Below are 17,356 nucleotides of genomic sequence, written 5' to 3'. Positions count from 1 at the left end.
CCATTGTTCAGGTTACATCACTCAGTAGTGCCCTTTATTCACATTGCACTACACAATGGTAACCTCTATACATGTTATGCCACACAGTAGTGCCCCTTATATACAGTACCCACAGCAGTGCCCCTTATACACAATTCCCACAGTAGTGGTGCCCCTTACACATAATGCCTGCAGTTATAGTGCCCCTGGAACATAATGACCACAGTAGTGCCACTTATACACATAATGCCCACAGAAGTGCCGCTTATACACAATTCCCACAGTAGTAGTGCCCCTTACACACAATGCCCATAATAGTAGTGCCCCTTACACATAATGACCACAGGAGTGCCGCTTATACACATAATGCCCACAGTGTGCCCCTTATACACATCTATGCCACTGTCACTCTAGCAGCTCACTGCCTGTGTCCCTCCAGCAGCTTCCCCACCTCTCTTGTCCCTCCAGCCCCCTCTCATCTTGTCTTCATGATGCATAGAGCCTGCTCCTCTTCATGGCTCCTCTCCACTTCAGAAGCAATGACAGCATGACATCACATATGCCGTGATGGAAAAGGAAACCACTTGGCCCTGAGGAGGGGATAAATGCTGTCCAACAGACACAGCGTGTGTGAGTACCAGGAGGGGTGGGCTGTAAATGGAGGAGGACCATGAAGCTACCAGAACCTGAGGAAGGGGGAGGTGGCTGTAGCTTATCTGTAACACTAGCACCACCTGCATCATCTATTGATGTAGGGGATGGGGCAGGTTTTTCTGTTGGAATTACTGTGCAGGGAAATGGAGGTGGTAGAACTAGTTCCCCCTCCCATTACAGGTGGTGGAACTCGGTTCCACCTCGTCCCTCCCCACTTTAACCCCTGCCTATGTTACTGTACTGATTCCTCTGGCTCCCGCAGTGTCTCCTGGGGGAGATACCGGGGTGAACACACACTGCAACATGAGATCAAGCGTCCTCCTTTCCACATGATTCTCTCTACAGGTACTTCTTTCCGGTGTATGGGTACTCGTACTGCAGCGCATTTGGTCCCTGCCACCAGTATCAGGGCCCATATAACTCTGAACACGGATGAGTCACCAACCCACCTCTACCTTTGTTTTCCATCAACGTTGTTTACAGTCTCTCTCTAATCTACTGCCCACTCACAGAAGATTGCAGAAAGCAGAAGGAAGCTGGACCTCCAAGCGTTGTACTACCTCTGCTTCGCACTGGTTCTCTTTTCAGGGATCAGCCTTATTTACAGTGTTTATTACACCACAGTGATCACTACCAATAACAGAATACAGGGGTAATTCAATTAATATATTTAAGGACTACTTAATATGTATGATATGTGGGCACGCCTAACATACTGAATGGGACTTTATCAAAAGTGTATCGAGAGACCACTGAAGCTGCCCAGTATTCTAATGCAGGCTATGCGGGACTGTGATACTCCCAAATCCATGTCTATATTTAAATAGTAACCCACTGTTTTTATATTTTGGCTGTTGCATCACACAACATTTCATAGTCTAACTATTCAGCACCGGTACCACATGACATGTACTTGTGAATAACGGACACTACTGTGTGGTGTAATGTGAATTGGTACTATTCTCTGGCCATGCCTAGTCCCCACAAAGTAACACCCCTGTATTTTTAGCATGTGCCTGGTGCTACAGCCCTGAAAGTTGAAGATGAATTTCAGCTACTGATGTGCCCTCAATGTTTGACCATGTTTCCGCCAGTCCCGCCATCTTACAACTGATGTTTAACTGATATGAGGCACAGTCTAATGGCTGTGAGGGGAAGCAGTGGTCTACCTGCTCTGGCCTGGCAGGAAAGTAGAATGAAATAGAAAATATTACACATGTGAGATGTCTTGTTATTTTACTTATACAGTAGAACCACCCTCATAGGAGGTACAGCCTGCTATCTGACTCATGGGGGCTGATGCAGACACACCTGTTTTTGGGGCATCATTTTCATAATTTTGCAGTGAGCATGTCTGAAAAGTGAATGCATGCAAATATTTAACTTTACAGTGGTACTGTGCATGATGCAATGAGCCTTATGACTGGGGAGGTAGAAAGGGTGTGAAGGGGCATTCTCATGTATACAGAGGTCAGTGAGGTTGTGTTTGTGCCAACATGTCATATTCAGACAAGCTATTATGCCCATATATACCTGTTTGGAGGAATATTCTTGTGCCTGTTATATGGCAGGTGCAATTATCTGATAATGATGTGAACAAGGAGCATATGCCACCCTTCTGATCCAGAAGCATCTAAGATGTGTATGTGCTTTTCATCATGGAAGGAGCTACTGGTTTTCCCAAAAATATTTGCCCTTTTAATGATGTATAGCTATACATATTGTTGCATAAATAAAACGATAATATGAGCTTTTTTTTCCTAATTAAAATTGCCATGTAACATTGGGCCTAATTCAGAGTTGATTGCAGCAGCAAATTTGTTAGCAGTTGGGCAAAACCATGGCCCTCATTCCGAGTTGTTCGCTCGCTAGCTGCTTTTAGCAGCATTGCACACGCTAGGCCGCCGCCCTCTGGGAGTGTATCTTAGCTTAGCAGAATAGCAAACGAAAGATTAGCAGAACTGCTACTAAATAATTATTTGCAGTTTCTGAGTAGCTCCAGACCTACTCACAGATTGCGACCAGCTCAGTCCGTTTAGTTCCTGGTTTGATGTCACAAACACGCCCTGCGTTCGGCCAGCCACTCCTTGTTTCTCCAGACACTCCCGCATTTTTCCCTGACACGCCTGCGTTTTTTTAGCACACTCCCGGAAAACGCTCAGTTACCACCCAGAAACGCCCCTTTCCTGTCAATCATTCACCGATCAGCAGTGCGACTGAAAAGCGCCGCAGGATCCACAGCAAAACTGCTAAGTTTTTAGTTAAATAGCTAAGCGCATGCGCCCTGCGTGCCTTGCGCATGCTAAATTTGCAACACATCGCAGCACAGCGAATATCGACAACGAGCGAACAACTCGGAATGACCCCCCATGTGCACTGCAGGGTGGGCAGATATAACGTGCAGAGAGAGTTAGATTTGGGGGGGGGGGTGTTCAAACTGAAATCTAAATTGCAGTGTAAAAATAGAGCAGACAGTATTTACCCTGCACAGAAACAAAATAACCCACCCAAATCTACACGGTGAGATTTTTTCTTAAGATTTTGACTATATAGTCAAAATCGTAAGAAAAGTTAGTGCAGATCGCAAGGTAAAAGTCACCTTGCGATCCCGATGCGCGGTCCCGCCAGGTCGGCATCGCAAGAAGAGATAGACTGTGCAGGCAAGTCAATCCTTGCTAGATCGGTGTACTATCTAGTTCATCTCACATGTCAATGACATCTCACATAAGCCAAAATCTCACATAAGCCAAAATCGTAAGCACACATAGTCCATATCTCAAGAAAAGTTAGTCAAAATCTGTGCTATCTGGGCTCCAGGGAGTTCAAGGGAAATCGCAAGTAAAAATAGGACATAGCAAGGATCTCACCGTGTGTACACACCCTTACTCTCTCTGCAAATGTTATATCTGCCCCACCTGCAGTGCACATGGGTGGTCATTCCGAGTTGATCGCAGCCAGCAACTTTTTGCTGCTGCTGCGATCAACTAGTACACGCCTATGAGGGGGTAATTCTGAGTTGATCGCAGCAGGAATTTTGTTAGCAATTGGGCAAAACCATGTGCACTGCAGGGGAGGCAGATATAACATGTGCAGAGAGAGTTAGATTTGGGTGGGTTATTTTGTTTCTGTGCAGGGTAAATACTGGCTGCTTTATTTTTACACTGCAATTTAGATTGCAGATTGAACACACCCCACCCAAATCTAACTCTCTCTGCACATGTTATATCTGCCCCCCCTGCAGTGCACATGGTTTTGCCCAATTGCTAACAAAATTCCTGCTGCAATCAACTCAGAATTACCCCCTATGGGGGAATGTATTTTAGCTTAGCAGGGCTGCGATCGCTTGTGCAGCCCTGCTAGGCTAAAAAAAGTTCAAGCACAAGTAGACCAGCCCTATACCTACTTACCCTGTGCAACGATCTCAGCGATGCAGGAGCTGGCTTTGACGTCAGACATCTACCCTCCGTTCTTCTGGACACGCCTGCGTTTTTAAATCCACTCCCCGAAAACGTCTGGAAACGCTGCGGTGACGCCCAGGTCCGCCTTCTTCCTGTCCATCTTCTTTGCGGTCTGCTCTGCGACCGCTTCCTTCTCAAGATGCAACGTAACCCGCAACGTCACGCACGCGCACTGCGGCCGCCACGCATGCGCATTCTGCACCTGTTTGCACCGCATCGATAAACCGCTGCGTGCGAACGGGTCGGAATGACCCCCATGGTTTTGCCCAACTGCTAACAGATTTGCTGCTGCTATCAACTCTGAATTACCCCCATTGTCCTTCATTTATTCTGAAGATTAATTAAGGTTTGAGGAGACCTGGATTTTCCAGGGCACAGCAGCTCCACAAAGGGAACTCAAGTGAGGTTCAAAACTACACATTCCTTCTTTGAAAATTCTCTGTACCTTAATTGTGAGCTGAAATCCTTGGTCAAAGATGTTCTCAAAGTAAAGGCTGTGTACCCAGAAGACATATTGGTGAAGATCTGGGAGAGTGCTGATGAAAGCCTTCAAGTGGACTTACTTAGTGAAGAGATCAACTTTTGTTATCTTATGAACCAGAGAGGTTGATGATTAAATCCATGGAGACATGATGCCATGATCTCTGGGGATTGGTCTTTCTTCTAGGTGCCCATACATTTTCCATATTTGTTTGTTGTTACCAAGTCATCTGGCATGACTATCACAGTATTGATTTTTTTTTTTAGCATACTGTAATGTGCATGTAGATCAAGTAGTAACACTAGATGTGTGGGTGTGTGTTTTGCAAGGCTGTATTCTCTTTTTTTTGTGAAGGTCCTAAAGACATCTCTGCATCCAGTGGTCTTAAAAACCCTCGTATAGGGCAAGTTGGAGTCACTGTGAGTCAGCATGGATCATCATTCTTGTCAGGGGGAGTCTGTTCAAACTTGATTCTGTTCAGGTGCTTGCCTTCAGTAGATTGCATCTCATAGATGGGTCATAGGTAGGTTAGCCAGTTAGGATAATGAATGTGAATGTGTATGTAAGAATGCGCATTTGGAGGTTTTCAAGACTATGGTGGTCATTCCGACCTGATGGCTCGCTGCAGTTTGTCGCAGCGATCGGGTCGGAACTGCGCATGGCAGCTTTCGTTGCCTAGCGATCGCCTCTGAGACAGAGGCGGTCGCTGGGCGGAGGGGGCTGAATGACAGCGTTAAGCCGCTGTTTAGGGGGAGCAACTGGGGGGGCTGGCCGCGGTGGCTGCGTGACACCTCACGCAGCCGCTGCGGCCAGCGGCAGCGACAATTCACTCCCTACCAGCCGCAGGAGCTGCGCTGGCCAGGAGTTACTCCTCAAATACAAGACCATCGCCACTGTGCGATGCCTTTGTATTTGTGCGGGGGGGGGGGGGGGGAGGGCGGCACTGACATGCGGGGCGGACTAGCCCTGTGCTGGGCGTCCCCCCGCATGTCAGGGAAGATGATCGTAGCTGTGCTAAATTTAGCACAGCTACGATCAACTCGGAATGACCCCCTATGAGTTCCCAGCTCATAACTGGAAGTAGATAGTCACAGTTCTAGCAGAGCTGCTAAGTTGGATGCCATTTATAACCACTAAAATAGCTGTTGCTGAAGCATCCTTGTGAGAGGCAGTGGAATCCACGGGACTAGGTCTGTAAATTATGCCAGTAGCTTCTTCTCCAACTGCAGGGAATTTTTAAGGGTTCCTGAGCAAATTTGGCTTCCAGACTCGGATTCTAAAAGTTGAACTGTTCTTTGCTGGAAAGGGAGCATGTATCAGAGAACCTGAGGGATACCTACACCACATGGAATAATGATATGTTAATTGTTATTGCATGAATGACTGGTAATAATATGATGAAGTACTTTGAGGAGGTATCCAGGCACATCATGTTTCACACCAAGGTGTTGAATCCACAGAAGGGTGGTAATTTTTTTTTTTTTAGGAAAGTATGATTACCCTTCCTGAGGTGAAAGATGAAACTGGCATTCCCAGTTAGCGGAAGTAGGGTTCATGGAATTGTTTATGACTAGTATGACAACATCTTCTCCCTTAAGACTTCAAAGTAACAGCTAATACTGTAAGTTCTTGTCAGACATCACTGCCACTGTTCATCCTGCAGGTAGAGCAGTCATTCTTCAGAGAGAAATACCTCCCCTGTCCTGGAGGTATTTCTCTCTGCAACCAAATCTAATCCTTTATGCTGAACAGGACACTGAGCAGTGATGGTCTCCCAGAGAAGCTTTATGTACAAGTGTTCTGGAACCTGCTCAGGCTGCATAAGGAAACAGGTGGAAATGCCGTCATCATAGTGTGACTGACCATGACCTTGTAGTACTGCTTGTCAGGTGGATTTAAAATTTGTTGACAGATTTAGATTTGGGAAAGGTATGTCCTAGCACAAATCTAAACTACTGTGCAAACCATAGTTGCCTACCATCCCGCATGCTGCGGGAGACTCCCGGTTTAGCGTGGAGTCTCCCGTTGCCCTGGAAATATAAATGATCCTCCCGGATCCCCTCTTCCCCATCAGGAATTCAGACTAGACATCCGCGAGTGCCGATGCGATGGGGGCGGGGCCTGCATGACAGGACAACGCGTGACTTCGGGATACTTGCAGGCCAGTGGGTAGCGGCAGTGAAGAAGCCGGGGAGTAAGGGCCACCCACGTACCCTACCAGACTGATCTAACTGGCTGGCTGCCTTCCTGTCCTCCCACCTACCCACTTGCCACAATTACGGAGAGCCTGAGATGGTGAGAAGCACAAGGTCCGGAGGTGGACTGCATCCTCCTGTGAGACTGTACAGCCTCACAGTCACACTGCCTGAGAAATGGCTGGCACAGCCTGCACCACTGACTCCAGCCCACACGCATCAAGCTGACAACCCCCGGGACCTGCATTCCACAGTCAGTATGTAACTTTGATCTCCCATTATTGCCGGCGCCCCCCCGTCCTCCTCTCCCTTCCATTTTCACTTTCATTCTAACTCATGGTCCACAGATTTGTCTCTATCTGTTTAACCTCCCTCACCTCCACCCTACATCACTGCCTTTTTCCCTGTGTACAGACTCATGTTAATTGTTACACACCCTGGCTGGGTGTCATATAGATTTAGTGCAGGTGCAATTCTGACCTGACATGCTGGAGAATGTAGTTTACATAAATTCTATCAGTGGAGACAGACACTTAACACCCTGCTACACATGGTCATAGACAGGCTGACTTCCTGACGGTATGGGTTTAAGTTACTGGCAGTCGGGATCCCAGCTGTTGGTATACCGATGTCGGGATCCCGACACCAGTCACAATGCCTGCGCCGGAATTCCAAAATGGTCAGTAGACCCACGTCGGAATCCCAACCATACTAAGTATACCACCGCTGCTAGCTTTAAGGCCGAGGGAGGTTAGATCCCCCCCCCGGGGGGAGGTGAGGGTTAGGCTGCGGCAAGTGAGTGTTAGGGGAGAGGGGAAAACAGCCACAACTCATCCCCTGTCGGTATTCCAAACTTCGGTTATCCCAGAGTTGGTCACCTGACTGCCGAGATACCAAGCACCAGCATTTCCTACTGTTCCTGACAGGCTCATGTTTATTATAGGTGAAAAAATATTTATCTGGTAAGTTTCAGGCAATTGAATATAAGCTTCTCTATAGATCTGGCAAATACACAATGTAGAGGGCTGTTTAACAGAAGCATAATACAATTGTGACCAGGTCCAACCTAGGGGTCTAGGCTGCAACCCAAAATCATAGATACCGACTAGTCTACCGCTGCCCCGCAAATTATCCTACAGCTCCAGGATACTGACCCCACCCCACCCCACCCATATCGTTAGAATCTGGACTGCGTACGCACAAGTCTGGAATTGATGGGGGAGGGGCCTATAGGAGAGACGTCACTATGCGTGATGCCATGTTGCTGAAAGGCTGGCGACTGGCACTTCAGGGTTGTGGATAGCAGAGCACAGTAAAGTAGCACTTGCACGCTGGATGAGGAGAACTGAAAGCAGAAGCTGTTTCTTGGCGGCAGTGGAAGAAGCGTCGGGGGCGGCAGCAGTAGGATCTTCTCCCCCAAAGGTGGCCTGTTTATAAAAAAATTCCCCCTGCCGCGTAATGTGGGTGTGATGTGGGTGTGTAGCCCTGTCATGTAATGTGGTTGTGATGTCCGTATGTAGCCATGCTGTGTAATGTAGGTGTAATGTCAGTATGTAGCATGTACTGCGCTTTGTACTGTACTTTCGTTTTCACCTGCCACTGCAGGCACACCCCTGAGTGACAATAGATAAACCAAAGAGGAGTTGATAGACACGCCCCTTGAGTGGACTGTGACACGGCCCCTCAATGGCGTGCTGCGCAGCACATTAGAGTACTGGCTATAGGCCCTTATTCCGAGTTGATCGCTTGCTAGCTGCTTTTAGCAGCAGTGCAAACGCTAGGCCGCCACCCTCTGGGAGTGTATCTTAGCTTAGCAGAAGTGCGACCGAAAGGTTAGCAGTTCTGCTATTAAGTATTTCCCTACAGTTTCTGAGTAGCTCCAGACCTACTCCTACCTTGCGATCACTGCAGTTTAGTTCCTGTTTTGATGTCACAAACACGCCCTGCGTTCGGCCAGCCCCCCCCCCCGTTTCTCCAGGCACGCCTGCGTTATCTGCTGACACGCCTGCGTTTTTTTAGCACACTCCCGGAAAATGGTCAGTTAACTCCCAGAAACGCCCCATTCATGTCAATCACTCACCGATCATCAGAGCGACTGAAAAGCATCGCTCGACCTTGTGTAAAACTGCATAGTTTTATGTGAAAGTACTTGGCGCATGAGCACTGCGGCCCATACGAATGCGCATAACAGCTGATTTTTAGCCTGATCGCTACGCTGCGAAAAACGGCAGCTAGCGATCAACTCGGAATGACCCCCATAATCTCCCTGAAACTACTTTTCAAAAGTAGGCAAGTATGGTGCTAACACACAAGCAACGTAGGCAGCATGTAAATGCTGCTAGTATTTACCATAGCAGAAACAAGGAAAAATAGCGCTGAAATGGTCACAAATGCAAAGGTGGATCACAAGTAAATTCACAATTTAATAAAAATTATATCTGGGTATAAAACATCAAAATGCAATGCATGTAAGTGGTCAATACCACATAAAAACTCTGTATAAAAACAATTAGAGAATGATAACCGGTGTAACTCCCAATGCCGGATGTTGATAATGAGAATGTCTGGTGTAATGAACCTGTTCCTATAACAGTCCCCTTTGATTTGTAAGGCCCAATGTCCTATCCGTGGAGTATAGTTACCACCAAGATCTTTAGAGGTATTTAAGCGAATCTGCGTCCGCAAAGGCTGTTCCTCGTCATATGGTGGAGATTGGCTTCCCACGATGAGATAGGAATGTCCTTGTATGATCCAATGGAAATTTCCAACGGGGACTTGGTCCAGGTCCAGAATGTCCGCAAGAAGGGAGTTAACACAGTCAGGCAGGTCTCACCAACGCGTTTCGTTGCATATAAGCAACTTTTTCAAGGTGCTTGTAGTCCTGCTGGTAATGATTTATATACCCTACCAATATGGTCGCTCATTAGCATATGTGATTACATGTGACCACCTGTTAACATTTTGTGACCATAAAATGACAGACAACGAAGGTTCATATGCTTAATAATTCAAAAATGTAAATGTATCTCTATTTCATAAATCAATTTTTAATAAGTCTGCAAATATCATTTAATAAAAATCAGTCACTTGACTGTTATAGGCTTAGATCATTGGAAAACCTGGGGTGGTAAAGTCTAACTGACAATTGGATGTTATATATAGGGATTCTTGAATCTGCTCCATATATTAAGAGCAACATCGGAGGTAGGAGGACATCTCCCCTTTCTCCCCTAATCTCGCGGGAGGTGGACAGCTGATATTCTTAATTATACAAATTTTTGGTCCGGTCCCCTCCCCTTCGTGGTCCGTGTATGTATGACGGTGATGGAGCGCGGCACTTCGCCGCGTCATCCACCCGCGTCAACCAGCGTCCAGTGTGTACAAGTTACTATGGCGACATCGCCATGTCACTCTCCTGCCGCCGGACCCGGAAGCAACGCGGCACTGGGAACTGTGTGTCGCGTCATCTCCCCATGACCGGAAATCCCAGCTGGACGCACCCTCGGCACAAACAAGTTGTCATGGTAACGCCTGTAAACAGGCACTGTCAAATCAACTAGCAACTGTCGGTATTACTTTAATTTACACATAGGAATCTAGTGGATCTATCTCGTTAATCATGATAATAGTAAATCGCCAAAGGAATATTTAGCATACTCCACTAAACGTGTCCATGGATATAAAAGAAAATATGTAAATATAAAAATAAAGTTTATCTGTAAAGAATACATAAGTGTATCTTTCTAGACATCATTTTCTTTCAATCGATAAGGATACAATCAAAAATATTCACTCATAAAATTTCATATGTAGAAAATAAATAAATATATCTTTCTAGACATCACTCTCTTTTAATCAGTAAAAATACAGTCGAAAAATATTCACTAATCATATAACATTAATTATTTAAATAAATGGATATAATCTGGAATATTAGGAAAGTGGATCAATGAATAAGTATTGAATAATAAATAACAACAATATGCATGTATATTAAAAAAAGAAAATATATATATATATATATATATATGATGAATTATGAATATGAAATGCAACTATTTAAAATTTTTCACATATATAGATACATATGTAACTCTACTAATTGAACCCAGGGGAAGAAATTATAATAATAATAATAATAATAATTTTATTTATATAGCGCTCTTTCTCCAATAGGACTCAAGGCGCTTAACAGATACACAGCATAATATAGTACAGAAAAATAATGAAGTACATTTTTCATAAAATACAGAAGCATGAAGATACTAAAAGAGACACTATGGAAATGCTTGAGTAAACAGGAAAGTCTTGAGTCTACTTTTGAAGGATTCTATAGTTGATTCTATAATACTGAATTAAGTTCCACCACCTCATTCAATCCTGATGGATATATAGTATCCAACCTATACATCCAATAGAGTTCCTGGTTACAAAGGGTTTTATAACGATCCCCCCCTCTATTAGTCATTATAATTTGTTCAATTGCCACTTGACTGAGGGAACTAGGATCACCCTCACGTTTGTCCCACTGTGTGTGGGAAGTCTGTTAAGAATATTGCGACGGTGTTCCATGAACCGAACCTTAATACTTCTAGTGGTACGTCCCACGTATCTCTGATTGCAACTACATGTGAGTAGATAAATTACATAATTCGTATTGCAATTCATAAAGCTGGCTAATGTGTATTTTGCTCCATTTTCAACCGGGATATGTGTCGTTTTCCTCGGAATATATTTGCATGTGGTGCATCTGTTAGCACCACAGCGAAAAAAAAACTTTGGTGTAGACGGTAGCCAAGTATCCTGTGTTCCAACCTCCTGTATGGTGTCGGAAACTTCTTTCAGGAAGCTCGGTGCAAGGATACTTTTAAGAGAACGGTTTTTCTAAAAAATAAATTTGGGTTTTGGTGGTATGTGTCCCCTAAGTATATTGTCTTGATTCAATATACCGAAGTTTTTACAGATGATTTTTTAAATTTGCATACTCTCCCTGAATATTTTTTGACTGTATTTTTATTGATTAAAAGAGAGTGATGTCTAGAAAGATATATTTATTTATTTTCTACATATGAAATTTTATGAGTGAATATTTTTGATTGTATCCTTATCGATTGAAAGAAAATGATGTCTAGAAAGATACACTTATGTATTCTTTACAGATAAACTTTATTTTTATATTTACATATTTTGTTTTATATCCATGAACACGTTTAGTGGAGTATGCTAAATATTCCTTTGGCGATTTACTATTATCATGATTAACGAGATAGATCCACTAGATTCCTATGTGTAAGTTGGAGTAATACCGACAGTTGCTAGTTGATTTGACAGCGCCTGTTTACAGGCGTTACCATGACAACTTGTTTGTGCCGAGGGTGCGTCCAGCTGGGACTTCCGGTCATGGGGAGATGACGCGACACACAGTTCCCAGTGCCGCGTCGCTTCCGGGTCCGGCGGCAGGAGAGTGACATGGCGATGTCGCCATAGTAACTTGTACACTCTGGACGCTGGTTGACGCGGGTGGATGACGCGGCGAAGTGCCGCGCTCCATCACCGTCATACATACACGGACCACGAAGGGGAGGGGACTGGACCAAAAATTTGTATAATTAAGAATATCAGCTGTCCACCTCCCGCGAGATTAGGGGAGAAAGGGGAGATGTCCTCCTACCTCCGATGTTGCTCTTAATATATGGAGCAGATTCAAGAATCCCTATATATAACATTCAATTGTCAGTTAGATTTTACCATCCCAGGTTTTCCAATGATCTAAGCCTATAACAGTCAAGTGACTGATTTTTATGAAATGATATTTGCAGACTTATTAAAAATTGATTTATGAAATAGAGATACATTTACATTTTTGAATTATTAAGTATATGAACCTTCGTTGTCTGTCATTTTATGGTCACAAAATGTTAACAGGTGGTCACATGTAATCACATATGCTAATGAGCGACCATATTGGTAGGGTATATAAATCATTACCAGCAGGACTACAAGCACCTTGAAAAAGTTGCTTATATGCAACGAAACGCATTGGTGAGACCTGCCTGACTGTGTTAACTCCCTTCTTGCGGACATTCTGGACCTGGACCAAGTCCCCGTTGGAAATTTCCATTGGATCATACAAGGACATTCCTATCTCATCGTGGGAAGCCAATCTCCACCATATGACAAGGAACAGCCTTTGCGGACGCAGATTCGCTTAAATACCTCTAAAGATCTTGGTGGTAACTATACTCCACGGATAGGACATTGGGCCTTACAAATCAAAGGGGACTGTTATAGGAACAGGTTCATTACACCAGACATTCTCATTATCAACATCCGGCATTGGGAGTTACACCGGTTATCATTCTCTAATTGTTTTTATACAGAGTTTTTATGTGGTATTGACCACTTACATGCATTGCATTTTGATGTTTTATACCCAGATATAATTTTTATTAAAATGTGAATTTACTTTTGATCCACCTTTGCATTTGTGACCATTTCAGCGCTATTTTTCCTTGTTTCTGCTATTGTATTTAGGGGTCTGACCAGCCCCGGTTTTTATAGCTGCTGTGGTGAACCTCACATCCAGCGCCTGAGTAGTCATACTTTAGGGTATTTCCTTTCTTTTCTTAGTATTTACCATGTCTGCAAAAAACAAATTGTGTTTGCTCTCCTTGCTTTGCAACATACTCAACTCAGAATCAAACCCCTAATGTACAGTAGCTTTTTATATACATATCTGTGCTGGTGAGGGGATGGAAGATTGACCTATTTTAGGTTGTATCTGGGTTCAAATATGACCTCTTTCTAATTTTTTTTATAGAGTTCACTGTATGTAAATAGAACATAGGGATCAGAGGGATCATCACATCTGAACATGACTAACAAGAGGCTAAAGGGGCTATCGCTGCTTAAAATCTAAGCAATCTGACTAGATTGCTTAGATTTTAAGCAGGATCGCTCCGTGTGTAGCCCCCACAGCGATAGCGATGCGCAGCCCCGCGCATTGCTATCGCTGGGTGAAATGAGCGCCCCCCCCCGTCTCCCCCCGCACGCTCAGCACACATCGCACTGTGCTAAGTGGCGGGAGAGACTCTCCCGTATCGGCTGGTGAGTACCGGCCTTAAGTGTTCCCTCTACATTGACAACATAACAGTCTTCTGTGCAGTTCAGAGTTCAGTAACAGGACTTGCCCAGGACTGCGATAACTTAGGTTGAGCTTCTGGTGCAAATATCAAAACTGTGTGGAATTTGACTGTGTGATAACAGATCAAAGGGTGCACTGTATAGTGAGCTACAGCTCTGCAGTTATGTCTTATATGATAAAAGAAAGGAGAGAAGAAGTAGTTTTAAGGAAATACACTTATTATAATACAACTTTTAGGAGGGTTTTATAAAAGCTTGGAGAGAGATAAAATTGTGAGAGATAATGGGGGTCATTCCGACTTGATCGCTCGCTAGCTAGTTTTAGCAGCCGTGCAAACGCTATGCCGCCGCCCACTGGGAGTGTATTTTAGCTTAGCAGAAGTGCAAACGGTTGTATCGCAGAGCGGCTACAAAAAATTTTGCTGTAGTTTCAGAGTAGCTCAAAACCTACTCCGCGCTTGCAATCACTTCAGACTGTTCAGTTCCGGATTTGACGTCACAAACCCGCCCAGCGTTCACCCAGCCACGCCTGCATTTTTACTGGCACGCCTGTGTTTTTCTGAACACTCCCTGAAAACGGTCAGTAGCCATCCAGAAACGCCCACTTCATGTCAATCACTCTGCGGCAAGCAGTGCGACTGAAATGCATCGCTAGACCCTGTGCAAAACTACATAGTTCGTTGTGCCCGCACGTCGCGCGTGCGCATTGCGCTGCCGATTTTTAGCCTGATAGCTGCGCTGTGAACAAATTCAGCTAGCGATCAACTCGGAATGGCCCCCCATGTACCAACCAATCTGCTTCTGTCATCTTTCAAACACAGCCCATAAAATGTAAGGCCGAAGCTGATTGGCTGTTACTTTATCTCTCACAATATTATCTCTCTCCGAGCTTTCATACCCCCCCATCCCCCAGCTCTATTTATTATTATTTGCATCCAGCACCCAAAAATAAAGATTCCTTATTGCTATAATTAGCTGCAATAAGGAATCTTTATTCTCCTGTATGTTCCACTGGCAAGTCGCTGGGATGTCAGCACATGTGCAACTCAGATCGACTGGGTGGCACCACCTTCTATTTTGCCTCCAGGTGCCTGGCATGAACTTATGCCCCTGGGTATACTGCGTTACTGTATATTGCTGACAATCTTTCTAAATCATCAAATCTGATATAAAATGAAGTGGGTGCACCTAGGTGCAGAAACAGCAGCTCTCTGGTGGGAGGGGTAGGTTTAGAGAGGTTAGAGATTAGGGGTAGCATACTGTAGTTACCTGTTAGGTGTCGGGATCCTAAGCATTGAGATGTTGGTATTCTGACTGCCGGCATCCTGATCCCTGGGATCCTGATCCCATTCCGTACCATGCTTATTGTCCACACAAGAAATGTTCTTATGTTGTAATGAACCCCCCCCCCCCCCCCCCCACACTGTAGTTTAGGTTAGATTAGGTTGTCCAGGCACTATAGTAGCCATTATATTCCTCTTGTGGATGGTGAGAGTCTTAGTATTATGACAAAAAATTCACACAAGGTAGCAAGCACTCTGCATAGTGCCAAAGTATTTACTTTCACTGTGTGGTGCCGTCTTTTCGAATATGTCGCTTGGAGAATGGTACCAAGGAGGGCAGGGTCCCCTTTTTACTGGCACCAGATAAGCATGCTCTTAACCCAGGGAACCATGTGCATCGGACAACCTGCACACTTTGTAAACATGCCTAAACAGGTCTCTTTCCCAATGAGTCCCTTATATGCTACCAGTGGTGGCTCCAGAGGTGGGGCTGCATTGAAGTCCAGAATTCAAATAGGGGAGCCACACCAACTGCCAGTGAGTCAGTTTGGATTGGCAGTTGGTGTGGCTCCCCTATTTGAATTTTGAACTGCGCTGCATCCCCACCTCTGAAGCTGTCACTGTATGCTACCAAAAAAAAATCTGTCCCTTCAGTGTTATATGATGTTACCTTGGGTATAATATGGAGTTATTCCCACTGAATTTGTAAAATTGCCAAATTGTGGAAATTGGTGTAGTCATAAAGAGGTGACCACCTTCTGGTTTGAATAGGTTATGTCACACAGTGATCGCAAACACTAATGTACAAATATCAGTTTTTGGATTTTTGTTTGTACAATGGAAGATAACAGTGGCAGTGTTATTTTTATTCCCACAGAGGATGGCATTCAGTAGAATCTGATTCAGGCTTGTAACAACTAGAAGACATGTCATCACAATGACAAATGACCTAATCTAATTACCAGATTGCTGTTGTTCAAAAGGTTTTTTTCACTAAATTCATCTATTTATCTCAACAAAGATAAGTCTGTATTTTCAGTAGAAAGGGGAATATGATAAAGGTCACACTCTGTGTCCATTCAGTAAATGAAAACGTGTGTTGAGTGATCATGAATAGACTGGGAAAACAATAGTTCACCAAATAGCAATTTATTTACATTGCATGAAAAAGGATTTCAGCTTTATGTACAGTTAGGCAAATGATGAAACTGTTGTGTGAGAATGATGACTGCTTCAAAATATAAACACACGTCAAATAAATAATTACACACATATACAAATATGCACACCAAGTATTTATTTACTTCATTTCCAATCTATTGACTTACTGTAACATTACTAGATTTATTTATACATTTTAATGCATTATTAATTTATTTATTAATTTATTATTTATACAGTACCTGCCAACTGTCTAGATGTGATCATATACTTTACACCATTGACATCTGTGAAAAGAAATATGAGGTATGAGGCATTTCTCAAATTTAGATAAACAGAAACAGTGCACGGGCGTGTGCTCTAGCACCAACCACATACAGTAGAGTGGGGGGTGGGGGAGGTTGATCCACAGCGCTGCTGATCCCTGAGAACAGACAGCCAACGTATGTTTTAAAATCACCTTTAAAGGTACTGTGGGGTCTATTCATGAAACAGTGAAAAGAGTGGAGAAGTGAGCCAGTGGAGAAGTTACCCATGGCAACCAATCAGCATTGATATAACATTTATCTTTCTATAAAATTATAAGTAGCAGCTGATTGGTTGTCATGGGCAACTTCTTCTCTGGCTTACTTGTCCACTCTTTTCACTGCTTCATGAATAGACCTTATGTGTTAACCTGAACAATACAGAATACACTATACAAGGGAGCGCATGAATAAAAATAAACAATTTATTATTATATTAACATAGACACTATAGTATCTTAATAAAACATAATGATATAACCACATCAATTGACTTCAACCATTCTATGTGCCGACACTCTGATGAATGATAGTGCAGTCCCAATTGAGATATATTGGGAATGATCTTGATATTCCTATAAGAACTATTGATGTCCAAACGTCCTGATTGAATATAAATCACTGTAGATTCCACATAATGTGTAATATAGTCACAATGCGGTGTGGATTGTTAAGGACAAGATGATCTATATAGAAT

General features: G+C 43.9%; 1 long non-coding RNA gene across 1 annotated transcript in view; it reads left to right on the top strand.

Annotated features, from left to right (window-relative positions):
- The window catches only part of LOC134911501 (uncharacterized), a 70,692-nt gene that overhangs the window by 41,449 nt on the left and 11,887 nt on the right, over window positions 1–17,356 (top strand). Inside the window, exon 2 of the long non-coding RNA XR_010176624.1 lies at window positions 16,594–16,660. This is a non-coding gene — a long non-coding RNA (uncharacterized LOC134911501). The remainder of the gene's footprint in view (window positions 1–16,593; window positions 16,661–17,356) is intronic.

Source organism: Pseudophryne corroboree, chromosome 4 (assembly GCF_028390025.1).
Source record: "Pseudophryne corroboree isolate aPseCor3 chromosome 4, aPseCor3.hap2, whole genome shotgun sequence".
In the NCBI taxonomy this organism is placed as follows: Eukaryota; Metazoa; Chordata; class Amphibia; order Anura; family Myobatrachidae; genus Pseudophryne; species Pseudophryne corroboree.
The sequence above is the reverse complement of the archived record's forward strand: the minus strand, read 5'-3'. Positions and strand labels throughout refer to the sequence as shown.